The 27,444-nt window shown below is 39.2% G+C and overlaps 1 protein-coding gene across 2 annotated transcripts in view; it reads right to left on the minus strand.

The window, feature by feature from the left end:
• The window catches only part of LOC127358667 (plexin-B2), a 180,719-nt gene that overhangs the window by 102,013 nt on the left and 51,262 nt on the right, over positions 1-27,444 (minus strand). Inside the window, exons 2-3 of one of the 2 annotated variants that reach the window (XM_051391924.1) lie at positions 22,987-23,044; positions 5,819-5,872 (exon numbers count right to left, since the gene is read on the minus strand). The gene's annotated coding sequence lies outside the window, so the exon portion shown is untranslated. The remainder of the gene's footprint in view (positions 1-5,818; positions 5,873-22,986; positions 23,045-27,444) is intronic. The other variant, XM_051391925.1, reaches the window with a different exon arrangement.

Here is a 27,444-nt window from a genome sequence, read left to right on the forward strand (position 1 = left end):
AAGCCATGTGAGGATATTCACGATCCAGTGTGTAACATTTAGAAGGATCTCTTGTCAGGAATGCAATATAATATGCATAACTGTATTTTCATTAGTGTCTAATCATCTGAAAATAAGAACTGTGTCTTTGTTACCTTAAAAATGAGCCGTTTTATCTACAAATGGACAGATAAAGGCCTATGGAGTCCCATGTTGAACTGCCATGTTTCTACAGTAACCCAGATGGGACAAACCAAACACTGGCTCTAGATAGGGCCATTTGCCACATTTCGCAGCCAGTTTCTCCATCAAGCTCGGAAGGGGAGAGCGAAGTGACACCACAAACAGAACCAAATCCTACACACTGGACCTTTAAATGGCGTCTAACATATTGAGACAGTGTGAAATGTTACAAAGCAAGAACCTGCGTACGTATCCGGGTGAAGATAAGATAGGTCTCCTTAAATCGTAGTGACTGTGAACACAAACCAGGTGTTGGAACAGATTTTCCAAAGGAAACTCTGCAGCGGAGCACAATATCACTCTGAGGAATGACAAAACTTGAACCAGATGTTCCCCTGACAAAGCCCTTAAAGACAAGAAGAAACAGAGGATCTGATCGCAAGCAGCAGTTACCACGGCAGGAATAGAGAACAGAAACTTCCAGACCAAGTTTTAAAGAAATAACATGCATCTGTGGAAGTTCAATGCAACGAGGCGAACCAAACAGCGGACCAACTTTTCTTCGTCCTTGGTCCAATCCCAGTGCGACTTGGAGCAGCTAAGAGAAAAGAGCTTTTCCACCGTGGTGAAGAGACAGAAGCCACACTCTGCTGGCGAACACAGAAAAGAAAATACTAAAAACCACACATGAGCATCCATTCACCCACGCCCTCCAAACACACAACAGCACACACTCACACACACTAAAATACTGGCAACGCTCCTGAAACTATTCAATCGCACCACACACACATAAACACGCCACAGTACCAAGTTGGCAGCTGATAAAAGTCTGATCCAAGTCATCAACTTTGCCTGCTTTCTCCCTCCCTTTCACTAAGTTTTCCTTCCTTCACTCTCCGTTTCTTTCCACTTTTGTTCTATTGTGCAGTTTTTTCCCCTTTTCTTTTGCTGCTCTTTCATCCTTTTTGGCTTTCTTCCATCGATTTTTAAATTTGTGCTTTCCATTGCTTACGGCTTTTTTTGTGCAATGTTCCTCCACATTTCAGTTATCATGAGTCAGGTGTGTGTGTCTCTCTCTCTCTCTCTCTCTCTCTCTCTCTCATTAAGGGTATGGATAAATGAGTCGATTATAGTCATATATAATGACAAAGACGGACACACACTGAGATTTGGCAGGTCTGAGATGTTGGCCATCTGTGTGTGTTTGTGTGTGTGTGTGTGTAGACAAAAATGGAGTCCAGTCAAACCCACGCACCTCACATTTCATGCAGTGATACAGTTCTGGGACTACATCCAAACACAACAGTCAGACAGCCAGACACACACACACACACACACACACACACACACACACACACACACACAGTGCCTCGATCATGTGTAAAAAGTGCAGCAGCAGAAATGATGAGGTATGTGATGAAGTGAAGAGAAAGATTAACAGAAAAGTGAAAAAGAGCCGACTTGATGAAAGCACTCTCCCATATTCACACAACAAAACTGTGTTTACTGAACCCATGGTGATATTAATCATTCACTCGAGTTTGACTGATGTGGCTTTGAGAGGGGTCAGTATCGATATTTTTTGGACTGAATCTGCTGAGACCTTGTGTTTTCTACCGATGTTCAATATTTTAAGAACAAACAGTGTTGCTCAGTGAGCGTCGACGAAGTCGTTTCTAATTAATGACGTTGTTAAATACTTAAAGAAATTTTTAAAAAAAAGGTTTTTCCTCACATTTATTCCAACATTTTATCAGAGTAACTCAAGAGAAACAAGACCATGTGACGGATCAGATTCTCGAGTCATACGCAAGTCTCAGGTCACATCCCAAGTCGGTCAACACCAAGTCCAAGTCAGAACCAGAACCAGAACCAGAACAAGTCCTGAGGCAAGTTTCAAGTGTCAGTTCAAGCCAAGTCTAAAGTAGAGATGAAACAATTAGTTGATTCATCGATTAGTAGATTCATCGATTAATTAACCAGCAACTATTTTTAATATTTTGATCAAATGAAAGTCCGTTGCAAGTCTTTCGTGTACCTGAATTGTTCACATAGCCGAGACCGTGTCATTTGAATGCATCAGCCTAAATTTAATACTATGCGGATACAGAAGGTCCGTCGAGCACCGTCTTTCTTTTCTATTGTTTCTTTTTTATTGTTTGGTTTTATCAAAACCCGTTTTCACTCTAAAGTCTCGAGTTAAGTCAACTTAAGTCTTTACAGAGTCAAGTCGTGGGGCAGTCAGGTCCCAATAGATTGTTAAGTCCTCATTCTTGCAATTGAAGTCTGATTTGAGTCTAAGTTTAAACTCTCTGCAGCCCTGCTAGTTTATATATATATATGGTTTTTTGGTTAAGTTTTGGGATTAGATTTCAGATTTCTAGATGAGAGTTGTAATTACAGTTGAGGTTAGTGGATGAATGTAGACAAAAGATCATATCTGATCTTATATATAACTGCGGTTTGTACTATTTGTTCAGGCGGAAAGCTGCTGCTGATGAAAATCAAAAGCAAACCATAAAAAAAAAAGAACAAACCTGAGCTGAGCAGGACTTATCACTCGTAGTTGGTACACCTCAAATATGAAGGAGGGATGAATGATTTGACCCTGAGAAACTGATTTCTTAAAACTCACCCACACACACAGCTTGTATTTGCTTTCATAAGGTTTGAGGGAGTGACAAGGTACAAGCTCCCATGGAAGGCTGAGAAAATGGAGCAGTTTATGGGAACAAGAACTATTTAAAAAACCCACAGTGGAGAACACAACAGAGGGGAATGAGATATTGAGAACATGAAGGCAAGAGGGAAACAGTGATGGATGGAAGACAGAAGGGGAAGTGTAGGAAAGGCGCACACACACACACACACACTCTGCAGTGACACGCTTTAATGTGAGTTGGCAGAAGACAGAAGCAGATCATAGAAACCAGTCATTCAGATCAGACAACCATTTAAATCAACCGGTCACACTGGACGGTTTAATTTTGGTCGAGTATGAGTTTCTGAAGGGTCACAGCAATATATTTGGACTGAAACTGCTGATAAAGTATTGCACTAATTGATATGTTTAAACTTTAATATGAACTATTTTAGTAATATTCAGTGTTTTTATCCCCAAAAACTGGACTGATTCTCTGCAGGGTTTAAAAACCTCTGAGACAGAAAACCATGTTTACTCCTTTGGGGTTATGAACTGAGAAAGAAACAGCCTTAAAAGGCCAGAATAACCTTGCAGGAAGGCTGCAGGCAGTAACAGAGACCAAGGTATTACAGCCATTACTGTGACAGGTAATCTGTTTGAGCATACTCTATCTTCATGTGTGGGTGGTGGAAGTCTTCACATGCCCCCAACAACAAACTAAAGGACCCAAACTGAAGATGGACCAAAACCCAAATGGAGTTAAATGTGTCATTCAGCATAACAGCAGTTTAATGTCTCTCCACATCAAGCACATAATGTAAAGAAAGGCCATTAGTGTACTGATGCAACATGCCAAATGACTTCTTCATGACAAAAGCCTTCTTGGCATAAACATTATTAAATTACGATGCTTAAGTCTCGAAAAGCGGAGACTCTCCATCATGAACTTCAACAACTTATGTGCAAAAATACTGTAACGGTGGCTGACTTAATCTGGGTGAAATTCAGTAGCCTCCTGTTCAAAAAGCAACACTTTTATAACATCTCTTAAACCTGACTGACTCGCAATCGATCAGTCAGTACAAACTCATACTATCCAGCCAGACAGCCTTCAGATGCAGTGTCTTTTCATTTTAAACGAAAATATATCTGGTTAAATTGAATCTAATTCAATCTAAAATGATGCAGTGTCTCCATTTGATGGAATGGTGCAGCCATGGGAGTACAAAATGGAGAACAACCTACTTAAAGAGTAACTTCAATCAGTCTAATAACATGGCTTGCCCCGCCATATAGAGGTGATGACGTGTTTTTCAGACACCCTGTATAGGCGTGATGTTCTGTGGCGCTGTGTACCAAGCTACATCAAAGCTGGGTGTGGTCAGGAGTTCAGCACACCAAAACATGACCACATCAAGTGGTGAGATTGGGTGGGGACTTACTCCTCAACAAAAGAGGAAGACAAAAAGCTAGTAATATCAAACCAACAGCAGACCAAATGGTTAATTATAGTGTGTGGTGACAAAGGTCGATATAAAAAGGGGATCAGAAACTTTCATGCATTTCATTCGGGGGAGTTTTTACCTTTTTAAATTATATATATATATATACACACACACACACACACACACACACAAGTACCTATACAGGGAAGCTTACCAACCAACGATTGCAGATACATTCACATGTGCGAGTGTGAATATATTGAGTGTCCTGGTTAAAGCCACTATGAATCACCTTGTTACTATATTCCCTGTCGTCAAACTAGCCGAAATAAACCCTTAATTCACCGCAGTTAGATATGAAAAAATGTATTATACCATTAAGTTTGCAAAATAAAATGAAAAAAATCTGCCAAAAAACCCATATATTTGCCGATATATTCGTCCTATCGTCCAACCCTATTGGCTTCCACTGGGAAACACCTCAGTAGCTAAAATGGCTGCCACCAGGTGAACAGAGAAAGCATCCTTTTCTCGGGTCCTGTGGCATCAAATATTAGACCCAGAACAATGCTGGATGCCACCCAGAAACAAGGTTGATGAGAAAATGTGGATGAAAGATCAGTTCAGGTTGGGACACGTCGTTGAGGTTCTGGTGGATCTGGCCTGAAGACCTCTAAGGTGTGTTTGTGTCTAAACAAAGGTTTTACTGTAATCCCTCATCCACTTGAAGTTGACATCTACATAACTCGAAGCTTAACTTCGTAAATCCCCGTCCTACATTAAATATAGTCCCTGTGTATGTGCACTACTATCTCTGTGACGACCAATGTAGGTTTTAGACCATGAAGTGAGGACATATTTGGAAGTATGGCCTTATTATAACGGTCCAAACTTCTTTAAATGGTTGTTTGAGGGTTTGTTTAGTAAGCAGAGTTTGTTTTAGGTTTAGTTTACGTGAGTAAGTTTGGGTAATTGTACTTATTGCACTTTGTTTCTTTGTCTTGAAACCTGCGATTTAGCCCAGTGTAAAGCGTCTTATCACTCCCTTACCACAGTGTTAGAAGAATACAATGTTGGCTGTTTTTGCATTTTAAAGCTTCAGTTCCCTGACAGCTGCCTGAACGACATCAAGGAGTTCAAATAAAAGAAGAGCAATATAATAAGAGAGAGAGAGAGGTGTGTGTGGAGTGTCAGTAATTGGCTGATATGTGAGAAGAGTGTTTGTATGAGGGGCAGCAGAGTCACAGCCAGAATTCATTTCTTAAAAAACAGCCTGAAGCCTCCAATTAACCCCTTAACCCCCCCCCTCTGCCCCACCACACACACACACAAAAAAAAAAACACACACAGACATATGCATAAAAACACAAGTAGCTGAGGCCGCCAAAATAAACAGCCAATGGCATTCATGGGAACACACAATGCTTTCTAATGACGGTAGGGGAGGGGGCCGGAAAAATGATATGCATACTATGTGAAAAGGGTGAAAGAGAAAGTAGTTTTACAAGGAAGAAAAAGTTTCCTGAGAAGAAATGAGAAAGAAAAAGTTGTTATACTTCCTCACCTGTTCAGTGTTCAGGCCCTGTTGATCTCTGGTGACATCAACCACCTCGCTCTCCTAAATGAAACCAACACAAACGTTATGAAGATCAGTCTGGGTAAAATTTGGGACCATTTGGTCATCTGATATCTGAAAACACAGCTTGGATTTGCTGAAAGGAATCAATGACTGCCCCGAGGGTCACACTCGAATTACAGGTCAAAACCAGGCGACATATTTGTTACCCATTAGTCCGAAGGGGGACCGCATCACGTTTCGGTGAAGGCAAAAAAAATGCAGGTTTCTATTTGTAGCCTCCACCTGAGGAGTTTAACAGAAACAATCCAAACTTTTCCTCAAATGTTCCTCAAAAAGAAAAAATTACGACTGCATTTTACCCTGGCTTGCTTTTTACATTTGAATAGTTTTTAGTCCATCTGCTCTTGTAATCTTACATTTTTCCCACAGTCCTGGAAGTTTACTGTGCTGCTATTTTTAGAGAAGTGAAGGTGGTTAAACTTGTCACAAACAAGTAATAAAGTTGAGCTCTGGAGTTGACGCTGTTGTTACAGCGGTGGTAACAGGGTGGGTCTCCAAAGGACAATAAACCAATAAGGACTCTGGCAGTAAAAACATGATGATTAATGAGGCGTCTATAAAAACGTTGACTGCTTTTGGATTTTAAAATGTGGTGAAGCGATTTAAAGGGATATTTAGGCAATACCAAATACAGTAAGTATTTACAACAATGCAAAGGAGACTTTTCGTTTCATCAGCTATTAAAATAATCTATTCTTTTGTTTTTAACAGTATATTGTAGCATAGTATACTTTAAGTTTCATTATTAATTCATATGAAATGTTGTTTTCTGATTATTACTTTAGTTGAGAAATCTATATTAAAAACATCAATGCAACAACCTGAGTGCTCACACTGTATGTGTAGAAGTAGAAAGTAGAAAGTAGAAAATAAAATGTCCCATCAGCATCTGGATCAAAGTACTTCCGTACCAGCGCTCCATTAAGATAGGGATCATATATATTTGAGAGGTAGTACTTTCAAATAATCTTAACCCACACAACCACTGGAGGTGATGGTATGAATACTGGCGCAAAGTCGATTGCGCTGAAATTAAACTTGCTATAGAAAAGCCTATGGATCAAAGCGATGGCAATGTTAATTAAACGCAATCAATTCACAGAAACTGCCAGAAATCTTGTATTATCTATCAGAGAGAAAAGCATATTACTGCCTGGAATAATAACAAAAAGCTGGAGCTCTGCCTGAGTTTAAATAGAACCCTTCATCAGGGCCTGAATTAAACTAAAGACATTTTAATTTGTGATAATACGAGAAGAGAGCCTCAGTTTTTCTCTCATAACGATAACATTAATGCTTATAGGCTCGCCAGGCTCTAAAATAAAAGGGACTTTTTAACTGAGAAGATAAAGGAAAAATCAATTTGGGGGGGTAATCTTCGTAATGAGACAACGAAACAGACAAAAAGCTACTGACACTGTGAGTGTGTAATGAACAAAGACCAACCGTGGGCCCAAATGTTGCTGAATAAGCCTCCAGTTCACAGGTATCTTAATTTTCATTTCACACTGTTACACTGAGACTCTCCTGCAGAAACACAAATGAATGCCGGCTTTCACTTGTCATTGAAACAAATAGCAAAGCAGCAAGTGAGGCGAGACTGTGTGTGTGTGTGTGTGTGTGTGTGTGTGTGTGTGTGTGTGTGGTGAAGTTAGTTTGGCAGCACTTCTAACAATGTTGAGGCCCTCGGTGCTATCCAACAGAATGGCCCAGTCTGTCTCCACTCTATCTCAAAGAACCATATGCTTCTGGATAGCAGAGCCGACTCCTGTGTGTGTGTGTGTGTATGTGTGTGTATGTGTATGTGTGTGTGTGAGTGTGTGTCCATATGTCGTAGCATCTAACATCCAACATCTAAACATCCAGATGGCGAAGCATCAGTCGACACAATGTTTCCTTCCATCACCAGGAAGTAGCTTGAAAACCGTAAAAGACAATAAATATTCATCATCTGGGCTTTAGGGGCCGACCACACCGCTCGCTTTACAATTATAAAGCAGTTATGTTATTATGATAACAAAAAAATGAATTTTTAAATCCCAAAACACACTGAAGATGACATGAAGAATACAAGGAAACGGTGGTCTAAATAACCCAAAGGATTTAAAGTAAATTTGAGAGGAAGTGACAATCCAAAAATCCAGTCCTTCTTGTTTACTTTTGAGGCTTCTATCAGCCGGATTTATGTCCTTTAGATGATGGGGAAACTAATATCAATCCAACAGTAGTTTAAATAAAAGGAGCGAAAAAAAGCAGGGCTTTCGAGCTCCACTTAAAAATGTCTTACTTCTCAGGTTCAAAGCTCCGTTTGAGACGAGGCAAAGACAATTTAGACTTTAATGTAATCTCATAACTGCAGAAGCGCTGCATTAGCTCATAATCTGATAATCACCCTGAACTGTTACAAGTATTTAACTTTATTATTCAGTCCGACATCATGCTCATTTTTAGCCATTTTCTCCTTGAGGAAGGGTTGTTATAATGCCATAACCAATCAGCAGTCATACTCATATATCCATTAAAACTACAGTGGCTGTGAAAAAGCCCATTTGTCCGTCGGGCCACTGTAGAAACATGGTGGTTCAACATGGCGGACTCTGTAGAAGAGGACCTGCTCCCTCTGTATATAAAAATGTCCAATGATCCAATAGATGCTACTAAATGTTACACACTGGAGCTTTAAGTCAACAGTTCTGTATGTGGACTAAAACAAAAGCCAACTAGGTTTGAAGTTATTTTTGTTTATGTTGTGCATTTCCATTATCCATTATCATCTGTTTATCTCGGGTCAGATCCAGGTGGCAGCAGGTCAAACTGGGCACTCCCGACGTCCCATCCCCCAGCAACGCCCTCCTGTTCCTCCTGAAAAATCCCAAGACGATCCCAGGCCAGATGAGATATACAATTCCTCCAGCAAGTTCTGGGTCTAAACCCTGGGGTGTCCTCCCAGTTGGACATGCCTGGAAAACCTCCAAAGGAAGGCGCTCAGGAGGATCCCGATCAGGAGCCCAGACCACCTCAACTGGCTTCGAAGGGAAGGAGCAGCAGCTCTACTCCGAGCTCCCTCTGGATGTCCAAGCTCCTCATCCTATCTCTAAAGCTGAGCCCGACCACGCTACAGAAGGAAACTCATTTGCTTGCATCTGCGATCTCGCTCTCACAACCCAAAGCTCATGGCCATAGGTGAGGGTTGAAACATTCATAGAGTGGTAAATTAAAAGCGTTGCCTTTATGTAGACGAAAAACTTTCTCTAAGAGCACTGTTCACATAGTTGGCTGTATACTTTATGTATAGCTGGGAGATAAAAAGAAGAAGTATTCAGTATATAGAGAGATGAGGGCTGAATCATCCCTGGTCAAAACCAGAGAGAGGTGCTTTATAAAAAAGAAAATAATCGGACAGACGCCCACTGAGTGACACTAATTTTGGGGGTCATTTCTTTTCCTCATCCGAGGACAGGCAGATAAAGAAACATGGGGACCTCGAAATTTCTGAAATATTTCCACGAGTTTTATTAAATCTCCTGGAGGTTATTGTGTATTCTTCACTCAGCTCACCCACCATTGACCTCTCCTCTGCCTCTTTCATTTTCACTTTCTTCAATATGATTCAACAACTGGCTCTGAATCAGTAAATAGCACGGGAAGGCAGAAGGCCGAGGTTGCATATCATTCTGATTTAAAGAATAAACTTCTTTCTAAAAAAGTTTTTCTTGGACAAACACTGTGAATGAAATGTATTATGACTATGATTTATATTAGCAGCCGTAGTGTAAACTTCGATGAGCTCGTATTAGAAATGAAGCAGACGGAGGACAGGCATACACAGCAGGTCCAGATTGTAGGCAGGGACGCCCTCTGCTCGCTGTCTGACCTCTGCGCCAGGAAAAAACAAAACAAAACAAAAGCCCCCTCCACCCCCCCAACACACACACACACACACACACACACACACACACACACACACACACACACACACACACACACACACACACACACACACACACACACACACACTCTGTCTATCACACACACACCATGAGTCATGTGTCATGTGCCAAGAGGGACGGTCTAACAACAGCAGCCATGTCCAGAGACAAAGGCCCCAAACACACTTTGTCTTATGAACACACACACACACAACTGAAGTTCATGCTTAATGCCTGCTAACACACACACATACAAAGACAAGAGGGAGAGGACAGTCTGAATAAGTTCATCCTTAAAAGCTTAACATTTTGGATATAATAGGGTCGTTGTTGTTGTTTTAAAGAATTGGAGTGTCTTCTGTCTCCACTGCCTCCACGGGGAACTCAAAGCCAGACAACAGACAGTGGTCAGTCTGTTAAACTGGGGGACTCAAATTCAGTTTTTGCTCTCCAGGAGTCAGAGCTGTGTTCACATTTTTTAGGATTAAGGCAACATACAGACTTTAAACGCTGTGAGACCTGCGAGTCAAAGCATCAACCTTCACACTTGGCTCACAGCCTTGCCTCACCAGCTGCTCTGATTTATACTGCTGCTTGGAGCAAAGTCAACCGGGACCCATTAAGACTACGATTATATTCATAATTGCTAGTACTTGTTTAGCATTTATAAGCAGCATATCAACATTTAATAGGTGGTTTATTACACAATATAATGCACTTTTAAGTAGACAGAGCGAGGTTGCTGTGTAAACGCAAAATAAAGTAAAAAAATATAGTCAAACACAGTTGTGATAATATAAATTATGTCATAGGAGAGGTTACAGTTGTTGACAAATACTGAAAAGAAACACTTTATAACTGCATACACCTACATGTGTTGCATTTATTAAGTGATATGTGCTTATAAATGCTAAATATGAGGGTTAAAGTAAAAGCGTTACATCATTATTGATTTATTATTAACTGAAAAACTGCTTCGAGGATCTTGTTTTGTCTGAAAAACATTCAAATATATTCAATTTACAATGATAGAAAACAGAGAGAAGCAACACATTTGCATTCGAGAAGCTAGAACTGACTAGTTTTGGGCATTTTTAAATTGAAAATGACCAATTACACAACTGATTGTCGCCTTACGTTTCTAAACTAAAGTTACATTTAGTGACTGTTGAAGTTCTGACTTGCTCTTTGTGGTTTTTCAGCCACTAATGTCTGCACTTAGGGCAAGACTAGTTTGCTCAAGGTACTAATCCCATACCAGGTTTCCTCGTCTCTTAGGGATTTTAATGAACGGAGCATTGAATGCAGCCCGGAGATCATCCTGCTCATTAAAATGAAACCTGTTTGAAGATGACGTCATTCTTGTGACTGTCATGTGTGACGCTTAGTACGAGTCATTTGAGGTCATGTTTATGCAGACCTTAAGGGAAGGTCACAAGTTCTTCTGAAAAGCATGAAGTCACAGCTTCAGACAGCTGAAATCAGACTTCTCCACAGAAGACCTTTTTTCTCACAGCGGATATCAACTGAATTCATTTATTAGAACATACTGTAACTTTCACATAAACCAGTTTCCACGCAACTGTAGCTTCCTTTAGACTACTCTACACACACCTGCTTAGACACATTCATTGCCTTTTTCACACACATACTTGCTCTCACACACTTAACAACCTTTAGTGAGAAATACATCAGTGAGTACTGTTTCCGTGGCTAAATGCTTTAGCAACACAGGTGTGATAATAATGGCTTTATGTTCCAGTCAGCAAACCTTGTAGCAGGCCGACATTTTGACACGTTACAGTAGGAAAAAGCACAGGTTTACATAATAACATACTACTTCAGTTTCAAGGTCCTCCAATTGCTCATGCTGGCTCGCTGGCTGGATAATATTCTGCTTACATATTTTCCCCAGAGTCCTTGTTGATGTCTGCAAATGTATTGTTTAGTCCGACCTACAGTCCAAAACCCAAAGATATTCAGTTTAAAATGATTAAAAAAAACAGACAAAAGCAGCAAATCCTCACTTTGGGAAAGCTGCAACCGGAGAATTATTGGCATTTTAGCTTACAAATCTAAGTAGATTTTTTTGTTGATCACCTTAACTATAAATCGACTAATCTTTACAGATATGCTCAACTATATTGCACATTAAGTCCTCAGATATATACGTTAATCAGGGTTTAGTGTTGTTGCATTTTGTAGAAAAAGAAATGAATCAGCTCCAAGCTTTGGAAAGATTCAGATTTAATTTCTTAATCGCTCCAGCCCTCGTTTAACCATAGAGATGAATGTGAGAGGCTGTGATGGACCAAAGGAAAGGAAAGATATAAAAGACAAAAAAAAATAAAAATGTGTGCTCAAGATCTGTGGAAAAGAAAGAGCTATTCTGTCAAAACGGATAATGAATGTTAAAACTATGCAAATGCTTAAACTATCTGCATAAGTCCTTTTTAAACATAGGATTTTAAAATGTGTAAATGACTGTGTAGAAGTGTGCATTTGTGTGTGTGTGTGTGTGTGAGGGGGGACTTATTTGTGTAGGATTTTAAGCAATTAGGACAGGAAACAGAGGAGCTGTTGCTTTGGCTTCCCTGTGGAATTAAGATATGCATCAACACACACACATGCGCACGCGCACACACACACACACACACACACCGAATTCCCACACTGACCAACAACACGGTCTCAGCTGTGAAACATCACGTACACACACACACACACACACACACACACACACACACACACACACACACACACACACACACACACACAACACACACACACACACACACACACACACACACACACACACACTTAAACACACTCCCTTCAACTTCCTCTTGACCCATTTCCCAAACATAACACACCACCTCTCTGTTTTTATCTCTCCATCCCTCCATCTCTCCTCTCTCTCCTCGTCTGCTGGAAGCAAAGCAGACCAGACCATTTCTGCTTTGTGTCACCAGATCAGAGGACGGACACACAAACACACAAACACACACACACACACACGGTTAATCAGTTTGTTTATGAGGCCAAAGGCATGCAGAGCAAAATCCTTTTCTAAACTTTCATGTAACTCGGCTGCACTGTTTCAGGGTTCAGAAGGCTAATGAAACTACTGTACGACTGATAAATGCGACAGACATTTTGCCTTTCATTTACTTTACTTTGATCAATTATGAGTTTATTAAAAAAAAAAATGATACTACACAGACTTGCCAGACAGATGCTAATCACATATTTTTCTCAGCTTCCTTCAGCATGTATTACTTGTTACTACTGTAAGGATGTCATTTTTCAGCGGGGATGGGACTTTCATATTAGAGTCTCTGAACTGTATCCTCTTACTGTCCAGCCACTTTAATCCAGATAAGAGACGAGAGGAGCTGATAAAGATGTTGATCTGGTCAGCTAAGCCGACCTCAGTTATTATCATGTGCTCAAAGCCATATGCTTAAAGAGCGGGAGCGAGTGGGGTACCTGCAGACACTACTCAGGGTTAAAAAAGGTAGCATACTCCCTAGCTAGCATACTGTTTAAAAAAATATTAATAATAATAAATTTACAGTTAATATTCTCCTAAAAAGATGCTAGAATTAAACACCAGTCAAAGATAGTAAAGCACAGAGCTCAGACTTAGTGCATCAACAAGCAGAGCATTTCTTCTTTTGATCATAACATTATTATTTTATTATTATTATCAACATTTGTCAGGAAATAGTATTAGTTAATTCATTCATTGTGTTATACCCTACAATGCACACAGGATATTGTGATTTGAAATGTATTAAGAAAGTGTGCAACGGAGAACGCTTCATTGGTCCTGTAGTGTCTTTAATTTAACAATGTAATTAATAATAGGGCCCCAAAGAGCCTCCACGTTTCCAGATGACCTCCTAAAATGGTTCCTCATTTTCTCCGAGTTTAAGAGCGTCATGAGGTCTTTGAGCCGCAGAGATACTTTGGGGGCGAATGGCGACTTCCACTCCAACAATATTCTAAGTGTTAACAAGTACGCAAAGGCAATACGGTCCTTTAATTATTTGATGATTACTTGAAAAATGGCTATTTCTGCACACGGTGTCAACACCCTTCCAAACCCACACACGCTCAACTAAAGGTGGAGCTGAGATAATCTGTCCATTAGTTGTAGTCCATTGAAGTTGCTGGCAAAGACAGCTGTTAAAAGCTAACGTTGGCTATTCAGGGATAGCTGATAAAGGTGGCTAATTGTATAAAGTTACTGACAGTGTTAATATGTTTGCGAAGTTATCTGTACAGTTCTTTAACTCTAACTTTTGCTACTTGACAGATTTTAATACCCAGTTTTGTCAGTATTATAAAAGTATAGAGGTTCGATATCTGGGTCAGGGTTAAGTGTTTGTCTGATGTAGAGTCAGACTGCGTGGTGCTGAGTAAATAATAATTACAAAACTTTTGGCAAAACTTTCACACACAGTCGTAGCAGTATAATACACCCACTCGAAGGTTTGAGGAATGCAGAGGAGATGAGACGAGGAATACGAGGACGGAAGGAAAAACAAAGAGAATGTGGAAAATAGGGAACGAGGGAGGGGAGAGATAAAAGGTGGAGGGGTTGAACAGAGCTGCAGTTTGTTTAACAGTCCGACAGGAAATGTTGAATCTGGCTCTATCAGTATGCTCCGATCAAGGCCACCGAGACGGCCCAGTTCCAAAATGAAGTGGAATCTAAATGGATCCATATTGGTGGAAGAATTTCTTTGTTTACAGAGACGTGTTTGGAGAGATGTAAAGAGGAGGAAATGAGAAAAAGAGAGAGGGCAGACCAATCTGAGATACAACCAAAAACCAATATGTGAGAGCATTAGAGAAAAAACTTCCATAACGTCTCTTAACCGTTTGTACTGATCTTTCTATCTCATGTCTCTACTTCCCTTTCCCTCTTTCAATATCTCACCTCCTTCCATTTCCATCTCTCTCTTTATGAAAACTCATTTCTAAAGGATTTATTAAGTGACATTATCTTGCAACAAGTGTGGTGATATTCCTTTATTTCCCCGGAGAAGGTGGACTGAACACCCACCTGCTTTGCATTCACTTAATCCCACATATTTAAAACGGGGAGATGCCAAATACAACCCCAATCCAACACAGGTTTCTGACACAGATAAGAGCAAATTCCTTCATCTAGCTGGTTGTGTTTTTTTGAGTCATACTATGGATTCAAATGTGACATTAGCTTTTCAGTCAATCACTTAATTTTTTATTCTATAAAGTTTCAAAAATAGCCAAGAAATGGCCTCGTACACGTCTTAAAGATTCTTAAAGTACTCCAAAACCCCAAAGGTATTGGATCTGTAATAAGTTAAAATAGAAAAACAGTAAAAGTTTCGCATTTTCACAGGTCTGTCTTTACATTGCTTTCCTATAACTTTGGAAGATTTCATTAATTCCGACTGCTGATGCCTCATTTTCACTTTAGATGAACTTGAAAATAGTTTTGCACAAACCAAGGAGTGTGGATTCTGTCCATCACTTATATTGAAAGCGCATAAGAAAGTTTTAAATGGCCATTATGAACAAGAGGAATTATTTAAGCAAGCAAAACCTATTTCAGTGTTCATATAAGCAGCTGACTATGGTTTTAAGACTGAAGATTGAAAAACTTAACCTATTCTTTAGGCCGGGTCACAACAGCATTTAAAATGGCAACATTTTACAGTGCAAACTATATATTTCAATGGATCAACAACAATTTGCTTGCAGGGAATGAAGCAAATTCAACTTTGGTTAATTTCGACACGGAAATATGCACTGTTGACCAATAGCAAACCACTTTAACAGTGTAGGAGGCTTTCGTATCTTAGCCTATAATGGCTTGATAGCATGTTAGCAGTTAGCTCATCAGCTACAGTAGTTCATCAACTAGCTGGAAAAGAGTCTACAAGTTGCAGCCTATCAAGCAAAGCTGCATATCAGACATTCGCTCTGCCTCTTTCTGGTGAGACTGGGGACTTTCAGTGATTAACTGATTATTAAAATCTAGGAGGCCCAATCAACTAATTGATTAACTGTTTCACCACTAGATTCAGTCTAGACTTTTAGCCATAAGCTTGATCCAGAACCATGTGAAAATAACTAAATCCTATTTTTTTCCCCCCCAAGTAGCAGTTTAAAGGTTTAAGACTACAGTAATGCCCTAGTGTGATCTAGAAACTAATTATCTAATGTCATCTAAGTGCAGTTCTGGCAGCTTTCCCACCAACCGAAGAATAACATGTTTTAGAAATGACTGAAAACTCAAAGCAAAATTCCCAAAACATCCCTATCAGCCTTTCAAAACCCCCATATCAGACACAACTGCAGGAATGGATGGCCGGATAGGTGGGAGCAAACACATCTGGTTCTGCTCAACATGACAGACATTCCTCAGGGTAGAGGGAGAGAGAGAGGAGCGATAATGAACTGGTCTTTTACACCGACATCAGTCTCACCAAAACCCACTCCCAGAGGGCATCTCGGCAGATCAGAAGTATGAGGTGTTGACCATGTAAACAAAATCCCACGACTTCCAATCTGATGCAACCAAAGGGTGTGGGAACTGGGGCTGACACTGTGGCCTTTATGTAAAGTTATTACTTTTCTGTGGCAGTCCATTACTGAGAGAGCTTCAATGACTTCAGTGAATAAAAATGTTGTTTCCTGGTTTATTACTGCAGTTTTTCAATGTGTTGAACAAGTTGGGAAATATCTCCCAGTATGACTTCAGACAATTTTCCAAATTTCTTGTCTTTCCGTGTCTATGTGAACATTTTTTATGACATTCCTTGAAGAAAACTTAAAATGAAACAAAAATAAAAGCACTATATGAAAACAAAGCAGCCTCCTCACAACGCTTGTCCATGAGTGATTGTCAAGCTTTGTTTCTACATAGTTGTAGAACAATTAACTGTTACTCCCAATAGCTCCCCTTCCAAACCTCGTCCTTTTGAAGATATCCATGTATAAAAAGAGTGCTGTGGATCATATAAGACGTGCTGCTTCTCAACCTCATAAATTAGTCTTTTATCATTTCTGGCAGAAAGAAAACTTCTCCCACTCGCGCCCAAGTTGACTCCTGACGGGTCTTCACATTGCCAAGACCATCTCCCACTCCATTGCATTGGCCAACTATTTATGTGTGTTATCGTGTCAACTTTATAACTCACTGTTACTGTTGATCTGAACATGGCAAAAGCAAAATATTCTCACCTGTACTTGGAATCCTAAGCACTGCCTCTTTCCCTCAGTGTACCAATCATAACTAAGCTATTGTTTCCATTCTATTCCTAAAACCTTAAACAAAATCTGGTTCAATGTAAAGACTGGATTGAGCTGTGCGGTAGAGATCATCTTAAACTGCTATGGGTGGACTAACAGTAAAGACGTAGGTCGGGCTGCACTTGATTTTTTTCAAAAAAAAATAATCAAAAATGTTTGGTTTTGTCCAACCACTGGTCCAAAACACAAAAGATATTCCATTCATACTGACATAAAACAGAATAAAGCAACAAATCTTTATATTTAGGAAACTGGAGCCAAAATGTTTTAATTTTTTTCTTGATAAATGACTTAATTATCAAAACTTTTGCCAATTGATTTTCTGTCAATCATTGTTGACAACAGTTTCAGCTATTGACGTGTCCATTCTGTTTACCAAAAGCTGTCTAACATTGCAATAATACCCAGGGGGGACAGTGCTAAGGACTGGTCAATTATTATGACTGACACTACTATCCTTAAGGCCTAACATGGCTAAAAAATAGTTGAGTTTAATAGGGTCTCATCGTCCAAGCTCCATTTTAAAATTCTGGTCGGTAATAACTTCATAACCACCATTTGGTGGAAATGTAGCTGTCAAATCATGACTGATTACAGTCGTATCAATTACATAAAATCTACAAAGCCACATGGGTTACAGGGTATGATTCCATCTCAAACAGCTGCTTCCGTTTGATTTTTCTTAATCGCAGACATCTATTTTTAGGGGTAAATACAATTCCTCACACCCCTCTCTCCCTCTCTCTCTCTCTCTCTCTTTCCACGGAGCTTAATCGAGCAGAAATGCAATGTAAAAAATAATATTCCAAACACACAATCGAACTCCATGAAAGACAAGGCTCCCATCCAAAACAGCAGCAGCAGTAGCAGTGGAAATCAGAACTTCTCTCTCTCTCTCTCTCTTGCAATAGAAAATGAAATGCCAAGCCTGGCTAAGGACATAATGAAAAAGCTATTATCAGCATGAGCTTTCATCAGCACTGCATTCAACCATGTTCAATACAAACTGATTCTCTCATCTCATGCTGTACCCATCTGAATGCCGGGGTATAATAAAGGAGGTAAGATAAGAGAGAGAGAGAGATCACTTTTTTTTTTCCCAGATGAAGAAGTGCATCAGCACATTTACAGACCAGACAAAGTTTTTATGAACGACACAAGGCCACATTCGCCATCGCAAAAGGCCAAAATGTTCAACCTCACATTGGAAGAATCAGATATAATCAAATCATTAGTACAGGCTGTGTATCTGCACTTTCTTTACCTCCGATATCTGTGTCCGTTCCTCTGTCGGCCTTTAAATTTTCCTGCTTTGTTGTGTCTAAATCTTGATATATTTATTCTCTCCGCAAGTCTCCATCCATCTGTGACCTCCAGCATGACTGTCTCTGAATTCAAATACAGCCACTTCATACAATATTAAATGAAATATTGAATTATATATATATATATATATATATATATATATATTTTATAGTACAATATTCAAACTATATCCAGCATATATTAAGGTCTAATGAGGAAGGGCTGAAGTCAGGCCTGTCAAGTATGCATCGAATTGGAAAAGATTCTGAGATATGACAGCTATAATGTGGCTAAAAGTTGCTTCGATATTTTGGAAATAGTCCTCTGGTAGAAAAATTGGAGGTTGGTATCATAAAATATACAGCTCTGCAGTGCAGTCAGTGCAATTCAAAAACTATTTTAGGTTTGGATTATATTCAGGTCAGTAATGTAATCTGGGAACACAATATTATTTTTGTAGGTTTTTTAGCTTCTTTCTTGCCCCGTCAGCCTTTATTGGGATGCTGAAGTGCTCACAGATTTCCAAACTTAAAAATAAGAGATCCAAGTTTTAATAAACCTGAATTATAATTTACGTTCACCTAGCAGTTACTGCTAGCTGTCCGCCATTAACTTCTGTCCGACTAACAAAGAAGATCTCTTTCCTCCATCTCTGCTAGATGGAACATGTTCACCATGCTAAATTGTAGGCGTTCAATCTTTGTACACACAATTGCCTCCTTTTGACAGTCATTCTCACTGCCACAGAATCATTCCTGCAGGGCAAATTTGCAGCACATAGGAAACTGAGAATGCTTTTTCTTCATTGAGCCCTGTACAAACATGAAAGCTTTGTGGTAGAAGAAAGGGATACTGGATGTTATACAATTTGAGGTGGAGGAGAGGATACTTGTTCTGCATCTCAATGTTGAATTTATATTTGAGGATTGTTATATTTTCCTATTTTCCTCCCTTTTTGGTGTCTGGGATATAATAATCTATTTGTGGTTTATTTAAGTTCACACTGTGTGTTATTTTCGATTTATTTGTTGTTACATTAGCTGTTTCGGTTGAGCTTATTTTATTTATTTGAACCCTCAAACTCAACTCACTTTTCATGTTTTTAAAGCATGTTTTGAAGCCCACTTAGCCTCTATGTGGCGTCTCATCTGTGTGACATAGCACGTATAATTTATGAAACAGAGCTGCAACTAACCATAACTGTCACAGTTGCTGATTATTTTCTTGATTTATCAATGAATAAATTCACTGTTTATTCTACAAAACATCAGAAAATAGTGGACAATTCCCATCACATCTTCAAAGAATTTCTAAATGAATCCTCACAATTGATAAACTAGAACAAGAGAATGTTTGGCATTTGTTCTTGAAAATGACTTGAAACGCTTTATCAGAATTCTTGCCGATTCATTTTTTGTCAGTTGACCAATTAACTGACTAATTGCTTCAGCTCTGGAATTAAATGCCTCCAACTGGCATTGACAAAGCTACTAAAAAAAAAATTGAAAAAATTGTTCTTTTCCTGCCATAATCCACACCATTTGACAAATTTAAGGACCCCTTGCCTTATTTTAAATAAAAGCTCTACAATCACATTTATTCTCTTCAAATCATAACAAACGTGGGAAGTGAAGAGGATCCAGGAGAAGACGACACTGATGATTTAGAGAAGATCTTGAATTGTGTGAAGTCTTCTCTAAATGAGCAACACATATCATAATTCAGTTCGAGTTGTTCTTCACGGCCTGCTGGACCAGATAATCCATCCACAATGGTGTACATGTTCACTGTGATGACTTAAAGCTGTGATACTCAATCTGCATTTGAGCCTTTAAAGGCAAGACTTTTCTGGAGCAGGAAAGGAACTGTTGACAGTAATACTGACAGCCCATATCTTTTTTAGTGTATGCGTGTGTGTGTGGGTGTGTGTGTGTGTGTGTGTGTGTGTGTGTCATTGTAAGTGTGCGAGTGTAGTTCACATTTTTGAGCCAGCCTTCACAGCTGCAGCTCCCCTCTGAGGCACACAAACACCCACACAGAAATAAAGATGCAAACACACTGAACTTCCTTCTACACAACAAACCCGAGCTTTCCTGTACACCTCCCAGAGGAAAGTGGGAGAATGTGTGTGTGTTTGTGCACTAAGGTTTAAGTGTGTTTTTTTTTTTCAAAACAAGGTTCTCTGAAAAACAAGAAACTAGATATTAAGATAAATACAATACAAGCAGTTTGGGTGGAAAATGAGCTTTCTTTAAGTGGGCTTGTTTAAGGACTGCAACTAATGATTATTTTCACTATCCATTTACTGACTGCTTTTTCAGTAATCGTTTAGTCTATAAATGTCCATTTAATTCTTCCACAGCCCAATATTTTATCATAATTTAGTCTGATCAGCAGCCAAACAACAAACTTCTAGCTTTTTCCAGAGCTTTCAACCACATCTCAAAGTCAAAGGTGGCTTTCATACTTCAGTGTAAACAAATCCTGGTTTTGTTTCTACAAAAACAGCATTTTTTTTAAAATCTAAAAATCATTGCTTAACTTCTGCATCTGGCCCTCACTTTATTCATTCCTTAGCCAGAGACAAACTCTTTTCTTAACAAGACATGGACACAATATCATGAAGCTCAATCTGAGACTAAGAAAAACTGTTCTCAAGACTGTTGGTGGTAACTGAGCTTTCAGTGTAGATATAGCAGGGTGTCATCTGCATAAAAGAAGTCAACTCATTATGTCCATGAATAATAAATTCAAATACACTGAATGTGGAGTAAAATGTGTTGTGTCATTCAGTACTAGTCAGTCTTTTCAAATATATAGACATAAATACCAGAGTTTCAAATCCATTATCAAAATAAATACTATTCCCGATACCTTACATTGAAAAAAAAAAGTCTATACAAAAGAAACCACAATTAAATCATTCAATCTAAAATTGTTTGAAATGAGGAACAATTTAATTTAAGAAGCAAGTAAATAAGATTACATATCTAAGCTTTCAGCACTCAGTGTTACAGGTCGGTACCAAAAAAGTAACCCTAACACCTAAACTGTGACTGAAAACAACATGAGTTCCTCTAGTTCAAAATACACCAGCCGAGTGGGGACCATTCAGTTAAATAGTTCACACTTAACGTAGGAAACAGCAGATATGATAACTTTAAATATACACTGTTAAATATTAACAACCAGTCACCCATTGTACAAAAGACAAACAGAAGCAGTTTCATAAATGCTTTATTATTACAGCTGAACCACTTCCTGTATCAGCTGTATTATCAGACTTGCCTTCCTGTATGCTTTTTATCACTCTGACAGCCTCCCATGTGTTCACATCATACACACTAAAAGGCTTCACACTAGAGAAATTATGTGTTTGTGTGTGTTATAAAGCCAAATAATTAGGTAACAACTCTGGAATACTATGTGTTGACACAGCAACTCCAGTGTAATGAACTGGTTTTATGAGAATTTTATATGACATAGCCTATAGAAAGAAAAGCAGAAAAAACCCAACAGTGTGCTAAATGCCCCATGAGGCTGTAATACTCATTACACAACAGAAAACTAACGAGAAAAAGTTTTTGGAGGGATGAAAAACAGAGAGACATCTTAGTTGTTTAAAGATATTAACCACTAGTAAGGCCCAACAACACATAAAAAAATCCAACAACACATAAAGTTTGGTCTCAGCATGGTGCCAGAAGAAGGGCCATTTTGTTACAAAAATCAAAAGGGTTAATCGTCTGTATACAGTGGCAATTTCATGTTGTTTAAGACACACAAACATTCCCTTAATCCCCAGACCAGGGACAGTACCAGGCCTCTGAAGATGTACTACTAAGAAACAATTTGTCAAAAGAGTCGAACAATAACTACATAACTTTTTATTCAGTAATAACCTTTAATTTGTCATAGTTTCGGTGTCTTCATTGCTGTCTAGCAACTACAAAACAACAGGTAATCAGTCCATTATCACCCACTTATAGTAGCGACTCGTATTCGTATTGTGGCAGCAAGCCAAGATTAGTAAAAAGCTGGAAGTTTAAGAGAGCTTAAAAGTTTGTTTGGAGGAGGGTAGTGGACGCAAAAGGTCTACAGACATTTGACTTGTATGATTAGCATGCTATATCAGTTACAATCTAGTACAGCTGAGACTGAAATCAACATGCTTACAGTCTGGTACAAAAACAGTTTCAGTCTCTGCAGCTAATTTCACCATTCAACAAGGGAGGGGTCTTTTTTTCTATAACACCCATTTTAATTATATCAAGGTTACAATTTATTCATATTTCAGGGCATGGCCGCTTCATTGGCCAACAGCTGTGTATTTGCTAATTTTCGGATTAGCTGGGAGCCGGCCAATATTAGCCAACATGAGCTTATCAGTGATACATTGCTATGGGAAGATATATTTGTACAGAAACAGCAGTACAGGATTGCCAAATATGTGTCTGAGGTCATTTAGAAGCAAAACATGTCAAAATTAAGATTAGAGAAGAGATATGAAAAAAGGGAGAGAGCCGAGTCGATTAAGTCTTTCCTTACCTGTTCAGTGTTCAGGCCTGTTGAACTGTAATGACACGAAGCGCTTCACTCTCCTCTCCTGCACAAAACAAAGAAGTTACATTTGTTATTTAGCAGTTCAGTCAATTTTGATTTCATGGTTGTTCATGCCAATTAAGGAATCCATTATACTTTATTCAAACTTGGCAAATTACTCTTTGTTCCCTTTTCGAACTGGACAAAGAACCTCAAAACAAGTCATATATACGCGTTCAGGGCTGACGTGAACAAGAACAGCAACAGTTTGAACATTAATAGCATCACTACTGGATGAAGTCCTCAGTGAACTATTTTTAGCTTAAATCAGAGTTTTATAAGAATCCCCCCCATGGAATTCTGTAAGTGTTTCATCAGCCTGAGCGGTCAATTAGAGTTAAAACATGTAAATTAACGAAATTAAAGCCATGAGGTACAAACTGCAATTTGAGGGAAGGTTAATTATGCAGAGAAACAGCTAAAAGCTGAAGAGATAGGAACAGCATGGAAGTCAACTTTAGAGGAGATCACGCCTACACATTATCTCGGCTAGTTGGGGGTAGAGGGGGTACTTGACAAAGTAGGACACATACACACACACGCACATAGATGCTAAATACACTTAATGGAAGCGACACTCAGCCTCCAACTTTTTCTATGACTCAGCCTAATCAGACTTTAGTGGTCCATGTTATCTGAACCAAACTAATCAACCACCTACACTACCAATCATCCATGAGTCAGAACACTTAACTCCACAGCCTGGCACAGTGAACAACCTCTGATTAACATAGTTTTAAATACTTCACAGTTACCATTGATTAAACGTCTTTCATGGTGGACATCCTGATCCAGGTTCTGCCCATGTAGGACCACTTTCCATCAAGCCTCATACAAAGGGACACTGCATTCAATTGCATCTTAAATTCAAAGGCAACAGCAGAGAGTGAAAAAGTTTCAGGAAGGACAGACTTGAGTTTGGCAAGATGCAGCTGATCTAAGATCGGATCTTGATCAGCGTATATAAAATGGATGTAGAGGAAACAGAGCTTCGAAATTTGATTTGGCTGGGCATGAATTAAAAAGAAAAGCACTCAAAAAGTAAATAGTCTTGTCAAGGCTGCGTAGCGCTCTAAATGCGTTATCTTTGTCACAGAGAAAAAGGATCCTGCACACTGAATAGAGGTAACCAAAACGACAATTTATTAAGTCAAATGATGTTGAGACATACTGTCTTCAGGTACAATTCGATTACTGACGGTTCATTTATAGATTGGCTCAACCTGGGTTGAATCAAGTGAAGCTGTATATGGACCTTGAAAATGACCAGATGCAAATGTAATAAAACGTCATAATTTTACTTAATAAATCTATTCCGTGTGCTGGAACCTTTTATGTCAATGCATTTGATATGTTGGGATGTATATAGGCTACACCACCCTATGAATCATGAATTATCTTTATTATAGAAAATGTTTGGAATCTGGATCCAGGTCAGCATCATTAGGTGGTGAAAAAGTTGGTTTCGAGCCCTGTACTGTAACTCTCACGCATCCTGCTGTAAATATGCCTGAATTATACATGACTTTTTGTTTTGTGTATCAGCCATCGGCAGCCTTTCTCTCGAAGTATTGGTATCAGCAACTGAAAAACCCGTACTGGTTGACCTCTAATTGGCTACATCACTTAAAAATGCATCATCCATGGCAAATGTAATGCATATGCGCAAATGTGTATGCCCCTGGAAATTGGTTGGTGGAGGTGGTCAGTGCCAGCCATATATACTGCATATAGACTGTTGAGTAAAGTATGTGTCCAGTTTGTGATTATCAAACTAACTTCAGCCTGTTTTTTCCGTACACATCCACATCTGCTCTTCTTCTATATTCTACCTTCCGAAACTTGTAGAAAGAAGGTTTTCTTTATGCCAACATTGTGATGTGTTGCTCTAATGAATAACCACAAAATAAAAAGTACAGCGTGATCGATCAATCCTCCACTGAGCTCAATCAGACAGATCCTAACTTACCATGTGATCAGTTAAGCTGCAAGATAACGGTTTAAACAACTCACTCATTTTTCCTGAAGCTATAAATCTGCATCTCCTTTAGCACTGTATGTAGATTGGTAGCGAAATTAAATTATTTTCTTTATGGATTAATTCACTGATTGTTGCCTCAATTAATCAATTTATCCCTTAAAATATCAGAAAATAGTGATATGCCTGACTGATGCCAATAACGTGACACTGAAGTCACCCTTTATTAAGGTTGCCAGTATTTACCAATAAATATGATATTCACAATCTCATCAAGACCACAACTTCAGCTAACTCCATGAACAGAATTTCACTTCATTCATTATTTGTTTGTATGTTTGTTTGTTAATCTCTATTCAGCTAGTTTTCCAGTGGAGGACATGTTGCTCCTCTTACAAAGTCGTGTGTCTTATTAAAAGGAAAGAAGGGACAGTTGGAAGGATTTTAACATGTTTACTCTTTAATTAACTGGATATTATGCATCCATCCAACCATCTGTCAATCGATCCTGCATCTTTCCAGCGGTAAATACAACCTTCTGTATCGCAGCACACAATGTCCTTGGGACTTAATAAACACTCTAGTATTCCAGAGCAGTGGTGGCTGTTTATGTTTCTATATCTCATTAGCGTGTGGATCACTGAAATTTCATTTGTAAAGTAACAGTGAGGATCTTTATACATTTTCATGCATTTCCCCAAAGAGTTCAAGGGACTCATATGGGAGAGATTTTTCATTTATTAAAATGAACAGAACAATTCAGTCACAAGGAGATAAAAACGGTGGCAGTCATTTCTTTCCTTAATTAAACAGTTTATAATGCAGGACAGGAGGACAGGAAAGGCTTTACTGTCCTGATTTCATGTAATTAACCATATACTTTGTGTCCTCCACTTCGCCAACACCTCTTCAGAAATGTTATGAAAGCTTTGTAAAGTTTACTGCCACCATTTTACTTCAAGTTTTTAACAATAGTTGCTATACTTACAAGTACGGACACTGATACATCGTTTTAGTGAAGTACTTGCTCAACCCTAATGAATACTAACAGAAATATTGGCACGAAAATGCCGTGTGCAAGATCAATGCAGCTGTAAAAGTCGTCTTACAGAAATAATACCCCTAAATCCGTTATACGATTAGCTATTCTGTTGACTGAAAATGGCATTGATGGCCTCAAGATATTTTCAGAATTTTAGAATCACAAATTATGACTTCTTTAAAGAGCAACTTAATGACAGTTGTAGATACAAACCCCCAGGAGGAGCACGGGGCTTTGAAGCCAATTTGACAGAGTGGCCGAACCGTGTAATTACAGCAATGGCGTCCATTACGTGATGCACACTGGCCCTAAAAGGACTTTTTCCCGTAAGGTTACATCATGAAAGAAGTGGCTGTAAAATGACATAATGACTCGTTTCAAATCAGAATTTGATCCATTCAGTCCGATAACTTTGTTAAAGTGTAGAAGATTTCGCAAGATTAAATCATTTATCCGCATTCAATTCAACGGAGGGCTAAACCGGGAATGTTAGCCGGCTCGTCCAGAAGAAGTCTGGGTATTTTCTTTGCAGGGGGAATTAGCTTTTTAGCCACTGAACAGCTTTTATAGGAACGCAAAGTATCACGTTCTCTTTATACAGCTATTCTTGCTGCTCCCCCTGGTGGTTGACTTGCTGCAGTGATGTAGAAGTGTACTCTGGGTGTGGCCAGTGCACTACGACATCACTGTTGGTGTGGTCAACCAGAAGAGGTCGGTGAAATGAACACTTTCCAGCTCGGTGTTAAGTTACTCTGTAAGGATGCTCTGGAACCGCTGGTATTCAGAAAAGCCCTGGTGGCTCGAAATCCAATAAAAGAAGGAGTTAACGCCTGCATTCTTGGAATTCCCCTCCCCTGTAATATCGACGCTGGTATCGAATGACTGTTGCTGAGAGAAGGAGGGAGAACAGAAGTATGAGAGTGTTAAGAAATGGAAGTGAGGTAAACATATACACCCAATAAGCTGAAGAACACCAGAGAGGAAACACACACACACACACCCTGGAAAAAGAAAACAGGAGGAGGATGAAGAGAAAGATTTAGGTTCAACATGTGCAAACTGAAAATACAGTAAACACACACACACACACACACACACCTCTGCTGTATGACAGATGGAGAACAAGCGTTGAATGCTGTGATGTGATTTGCAGGTTGATGTGTTTTTGCTGGCAGAGTATTTCATGATAGTTTATTACACTTTGAGTCTTTTTAAATCAAGGAACACACACACACACACACACACACACACACACACACACACACACACATACAGAGGGAGGAGAGGAGCCTTGTAAATCAGTTGTGCTGGCTGGTTCTTATCTGAGAAATGCCAGCTATGAGAGCAGGGCGGTACAGTGAGCTGAAGGCTGTGGAGCTGAGCT

The sequence above is a fragment of the Dicentrarchus labrax genome, unplaced genomic scaffold (genome assembly GCF_905237075.1).
Source record: "Dicentrarchus labrax unplaced genomic scaffold, dlabrax2021, whole genome shotgun sequence".
Classification (NCBI taxonomy): domain Eukaryota; kingdom Metazoa; phylum Chordata; class Actinopteri; family Moronidae; genus Dicentrarchus; species Dicentrarchus labrax.